Source organism: Corapipo altera, unplaced genomic scaffold, assembly GCF_003945725.1.
Source record: "Corapipo altera isolate COAL_440 unplaced genomic scaffold, ASM394572v1 138, whole genome shotgun sequence".
NCBI lineage: Eukaryota > Metazoa > Chordata > Aves > Passeriformes > Pipridae > Corapipo > Corapipo altera.
Window position 1 is genome coordinate 515383 of NW_020885036.1, and position 6612 is coordinate 521994.

The following is a 6612-nucleotide window of genomic DNA, read 5'->3' on the forward strand; positions in this document are numbered from 1 at the left end:
TTTCAACACTTCCAGTTCCTCCTGGGGGTGAAGTTGAGGTGGAGGTGCTGAAACTGGCCCTTTGCCCTTCCTGCAGAACGAGACACTTGTGCTGATGGAATAAACTCATTCTTTACACCCGGGCTGGCTTTGGCCTCTGCTCCACCCTGGGCTCAGGATCAGGGAAGCGAGTGGAAGGAATCTGTCCTTGAAGGGCTAATGTTCAGCTCACAGTGTACATGGAATCCCAGACTGGTTTGGGTTGGGAAGGACCTTAAAGCCCATCCAGTCCCACCCCCTGCCATGGGCAGGGACACCTTCCACCAGCCCAGGTTGCTCCTTTCATCCAAGCTGGCCTTGGACACTTCCAGGGATGGGGCAGCCACAGCTGCTCTGGGCAACCTGTGCCAGGGCCTCCCCACCCTCCTTGTAAAAAAACTTCTTCCTTATATCCAGTCAGCCTTCTTTTAGTTACATGAGCTTAGGAACTCATCCCTTGGGACAATGGAAACCAGTTTGGATCCCATAAAGGCAAAGGCATCTTCCCTCTTTGCCTGCCCAGGAAACAACCTGATGAATAATATCCCATATCCCAGTGAAGTTCCACAGAAGCCTGCTGGGACAAGGCTCTGAGCAGGTTCCAAGCAGGGAGAAGGTGAGATGAACCTGTGATAATTGGTGTAAAAGTGCCTTGCTGACCCCTTGTTCTGATTTGATTAATTACCCACAGGGTGTGACACTGTATCTGCACCCCCATCTGCCTGGCTCAGTACAACAGAACATTCATCAGCTCGACTGAGAAAAGCTTTTAGAAATTCTCATAATTCAATTAGACCATCAAAAAGATGATCTAATCATGTCAGTTCAATTATTCAGACGAGGGCAATCTGAGATCTTTCATGTTACCTAAACTGTGCCAGACCTCCAGGAGCAATCTGCTCATCCAAGGAGGAGATTCAGCCAGACTTAATTCTTGCTTTTCAATTTAATTAGTGGGGCTTTTTTATAAGAAAATTCTCTAAGTCTGATCTCATAGAGTCATAGAATCACTAAGGTTGGAAAGGACCTCCAAGATCATTGAGTCCTTTGACTGAACCACCAACCCACTAAACCGTGTCATGAAGGGCCACTTCCAGTTGTTTTTTGAACACTTCCAGGGATGGTGATTCCAGCACTGCCCTGGGCAACCTGTGCCAATGCCTGGCCACTCTTTCAGTGAGGAAATTTTTAGAATATTGAAGAATATTAATCAGAAGGTACAAAGGTGTCCCTGGACACCACAGGATAGGAACAGATGTGGTGTGGGCTGGAGTTCCTGCAGGGGGGGATTCACACAACAGTGTTTAACATCAGACCTGGGCACAGAATCCATGTGCTCCCCCATGGAGCTGCCTCTTGGCAGAGGCCCCTTTGCCCACTTCTTGGCATTGTGAGATTTCCTAATGGTGATGCCTCTGTGCTCCCTTTTCCTGCTGTTCCTGCTCATTTTTAGCTTCTCCATCCTCATGGCATTCTGCTGTCCTTCCACATGACCCAAAAAACCCAAATGCAAGACAGAATTATCCTTTTTCCCAGGGTTTCCGTTTGCTTGTCTGGCAATTCAAATGTTTATAACACAGGGCTAAAAAAAGAGGGGTATTTTCTGCACCGGCAAAGCTGTTTTTGCTCTCTCTCCTACAGCCTTTGATCATAAATAAAACAGTGGTGTGAGTCATCCTGGACATAGAAGGTGTTGAGATTTTGGCTGTAAGGCCAGTTAGGAAGTTAAAATTATGGTGGAAGACCCTCATCTTGGTGATGGACACAGAATGAAGTGACCTTGCTCATTTCTTCAGGAGGAAAAGAAAACCTGATGTAGTTTTATAGCATCTCCTGGCCAAAACGTGCTGCTGAAACCATCCATGTTTTGAAGAATTGTCTTGTGGTTCTTGTCCCAGGATGAGTATTTGGGCAGAATAAAGGGAAAGAAAAGAGCCAAGAAGACACTGAAATATCAGGTGTCCTGATGACCTTCAACTGGCAGCAACCTCTGGGCCAAAATCCTGATTCCAGCTCTGCAGAAGGAAAGGCAACAGACGAATGTGGTGGGTGATGGAAATGATCTGTGACAATCACAGAATCCTGGAATATCCTGAGCTGGAAGGGATCCACAAGAATCATCCAGTCCAACTCCTGGCCCTGCCCAGGACACCCCAACAATCCCACCCTGTCCCTCAGAGCGTTGTCCAAACGCTCCTGGAGCTCTGGCAGCCTTGGGGCCGTGCCCACTGCCCTGGGGAGCCTGGGCAGTGCCCCAGCACCCTCTGGGGGAAGAACCTTTCCCTGAGATCCATCCAAAACCTCCCCTGACTCAGTGGCAATGGGGTCAGTGGAGTCACTGGGAGACCAGGATGTGCAGGTCCTCTTGTAACCCTTCCCCTGTTCTGTGGGAGGACCTGAGATCTGGCTTTTAGAAAATCCTTTTCCCCCAGCCCTGCTGTCCCACTCCTGACTCTCACCTTCACCCTGGTCTCCCATCAGTTCCCACACTTTGCGGTGAATTAACACCCAGCTCTCCTCAGGGGCTTGGGTTCTCCCCAAAGTTCTCACCCAGAGCAAGGTGTCACTGCTCTTCCCTTGGAGCTGCCCTGCAGTCAGTAAATACAGTCTGAAAACGAAACCAGTGCAACCAGTGGGTGAAGAGCCTTTCAACCCGAAACTTCCCCCTGAAGCCACCCCAGAGACACAGAGAGTTCAGCCCTGACCAAACAGAGCTCTGGGCACACTCCTTGCCCTGCTCTTGGCCGTTGTTCTTGGGCAGGTCCCAGTAACAGGACCCAGGGAAGAGGGACATCCCACAGCCAGCTGGAGGAGGCTCTGCTTATCCTCCTCTTTGTTCACATAGTCTCTGAGAGTTCCCAAAGCCTCTCATTCCAGCAAAACAAATAAATGACACTGAAGGAATCCTGAAGAACACAGAACATGGCAACCACCGGCTGGGTCCTCCCCACAGGATGTCAATCCACTCAATCTGTGGATCCACGACACCACATGGGCATCTTTGCTGCCCCTGCTTCATTGCAGGGACCACTGAGGAGGAGATGGAGGCTCAAAGCTGCTCAGATAAGGGTGCTGTGATGGTTAAAGGTGTGTGATTAAAGAGCTTCACGGTGAAAAATCCTCTCAGGGGTTAGAAATCAGCCACAGAATGAATCATTGTGGGGTCACAGGATGGTTTGGCTTGGAAGGGACCTGAAGGATCACCTCAGTCCAACCCCCTGGGCAGGGACACCTTCCACTAGCCCAGGGTGCTCCAAGCCCCGTCCAACCTGGCCTTGGGCACTTCCAGGGATGGGGCAGCCACACCTTCTCTGGGCAACCTGTGCCAGGGCCTCACCACCCTCACAGCCAACAATTCCTTCCCAATATCCCATCGAAATCTCCACTTTTCCAGTTTAAAGCCATTCCCCTTGCCCTGTCCCTCCATCCCTTGTCCCCAGTTCCTCTCCAGCTCTCCTCTCCAGCCCCTTTAGGCCCTGGAAGGGGCTCTCAGGTCTCCCTGGAGCCTTCTCTCCTCCAGGCTGAACAGCCTGAACTCTCCCAGCCTGTTTTCAAGAGATAATCAAGAGATAAACCCCCGAAATACAGAAATAGGAGGCAAACTTTCAGCATGGAAAGAGATTAACAGCTCTATAGCCAACGATTCAGGCAAGAGAGAGAATTACTGAATATATTTAGTGAGGATCTATAAAAGACAGTGAAAATACCAGAAAATTAAGGCTTACAGAAAATTATTTAGATGTGAGAGCACTTTGAATGGTCCCAGATAGGAGAGGATTTTGAGGAACTTTGAAAGGACAGGAAAAAAAAAGATCAGCTGGGCAATAGGATGGTAGATTAAAGTCAGTGCAATGTGATCCATATGGGAAGGAAGAGTTTGAAGTATTCCTGGTCTTCATGCTTTGGAAATCAACTCAAAGGCCTTGGTGTCACTGCAAAGAGCTCATTAAGAAGCATCTGCTCAGCAAAGTGCTCTGACCATAAAAGCAAGATATTTAAATATAGAGTTTATGTAATGATGAAAATATTATAAAGCCATATCTTACAGTAGTGAGGACACCTCCTCATCTTAACCAGTGGGTTCAATCAGCTCTGTTCCCCTCATTTGGAAAATGTAAATCAAGTTCAAAGAGTGCAAGAAGAAATGCTAAAGACTTGGAAGATTTCCATATGAAAAGAGCCTGCTTGGACTGTTCCAGCTTTAGAGAAGACTTTTCTAATGGCAAAAACTGAATTTCATTCACTAATGAATGGAATGGGATATTTCAAAAATGATCTTCCAAAATACTCTGCTACAGGAATAAGAAGGAGACACTGAGATAAATTCAAATAACCCTTTTATGTCAAGCACCATCAAAACTCAGATGAAGCACTTTTGATCTGGAAACTCATTAGTGCAGTAATTTGTGCCCAAGAACTCACTGAACTTCCAGGAAGAGTTTCCTCCTCCTCCCCTGGACACTTGGCACAAAGATAATGCCAGTTTTCCCAAGTTCTGGTTGAATTCTCAGTCCTCTGGGAGAGTCCAAGGTTACTTTTTGAGCCAGAGCTCACCCTCGTAATGTACCGGTGAAACTGGGGTTCTAGGTAATTCATTTCCTCCAAGAAACATCCAGAAAAGCTCTGGAATATCACCTCTAGTAAACCTGGGTTGCTCTTCCCAACCTGTTGGTTTAGGCCCTGATGGAACAGTTAAAGCCTGTAAAATTCAATTCACATGCACATCCTTATTTCCAGCAGCTCCAGGTCATTCCCTCGCCTCCAACTGCTCCTTTAAAAACCTAAAGTAAAATCCCATGGCATTCCAACTCCGGATACAACCCTGTGCCTGAGGGCAGAGCCAAACAACCCCTTAAAACCCCTCGAGGGAAACCCAGTGGTCACTGCAGGTTCTGCAGGGACACCTCTGTTACGCTGCAGATGGTCTCAAGTCTAAATGTGGAGTCTTAGGAGTGAGCTTAAGGCTGGATTTAGGGCAAATTAGTACATTTGAGATCTACCCCAAATATCCCCTGCATTTAAAGGGTGTTCCAGCAAATACCTGTGGCATGAGGAGCCAGCTCAGCTGGGGTGACCATGGCGAAGGCGTGGACACTCCCAGGGACATCAGCGATGTCAGAGGGCCCCAAATGCTGCCTGGAAATCCTCAGAATTTCCATTTTAAGGTGGTCGAAGTTCAACTTCTCTTCCAGAGCCACGTGAATCCCAGAAAAGCTCTGAAACTCGGGTGTTCCCAAAAGCAACCAGCTGAGGAAGAGCATACACAGCAACGAGAATTCCTTGTGCTGGGATTGCTCCAGAGCTCCGAGGGGATGGGTAACGGCTGTGATGGAGACTGGGGGGTTACACAGGAAAGGCTCAAGTGCTACAATTTGCACCAAAACTCATCAACCCTTAAAAGTATCTTCTGTTTTGGGGATCTTCCCATGTTGTTCCTACACAACCCTCAGGAATTTGTACCGGAGATTTTAATTCTCACGGAGAAATCCACCACTCCCAGGATCACTGAGCTACCCTGACAACACATTTCAAACTCAATTTTCCTCCCTGCCAATCTACTGGCTGCAAAAGCCACTCTCCTTCCCAGAAGGAATTCCCAAGCCCTTCTGGTGAGGGGATTTTGCATTTGGGTTTGGTTTTGTTGTTGTTTTGATTTGTTCAGGGTTTTTTTGTTTTGCAGGACACCCACTCATTGCCAAGCCACTGAAAACCCCCCTCAATGGTGCAATTTCAGTATTTCTGCTGAAAGCAAGGAAGATCATCTTGGAAAAACTCACCAGGGGACGTCCTGAGGCCCTGCAGGAGCTTCATCCTCAGTGTGGCTGTGAAGAAGAAACTTGGTGTGTCATCCAGCTTTTATAGAATCAGGGAATGGTTTGGGTTGGAAGGGACCTCAAAGATCATTTCATCCCACCCCTGCCCCCTGGGCAGGGACACCTCCCACTAGCCCAGGTTGCTCCAAGCCCCATCCAAGCTGGTCTTGGACACTCCCAGGGATGGGGCAGCCACAGCTGCTCTGGGCAACCTGTGCCAGGGCCTCCCCACCCTCACAGCCAACAATTCCTTCCCAATATCCCATCTATCCCTGCCCTCTGGCAGTGGGAAGCCATTCCCCCTTGTCCTGTCCCTCCATCCCTTGTCCCCAGTCCCTCTCCAGCTCTCCTGGAGCCCCTTTAGGCCCTGGAAGGGGCTCTCAGCTCTCCCTGGAGCCTTCTCTCCTCCAGGTGAGCACCCCCAGCCCTCCCAGCTTTGAGCCCCCAACAAACTGTTCCCAGAGCTGATAAGACAAACTGGGCAACATTTGGAAACCTTCACAGCCATTTTACACTGCAATATTTGAAGTTGCCACAGTTTCCATGCGTTTCAACATTTTCACACATGCAGGGAAGAGCCATTTTCTGTTGTTAATATGAAGAGAAATTATCATGAAGCAGAAGAATGCCCATTAAACGTTTCCATCTGGGTGTTATGGGAAACCAACCCGGCACAGGAGCCACTCCCTTTGCCTTGTCCCAGAATGTGTGGCCGTGTTCTGACACCTTTAACAGATGAAATCATGAATTGAAATATTATCAGAGTATTAAATGTTATCTA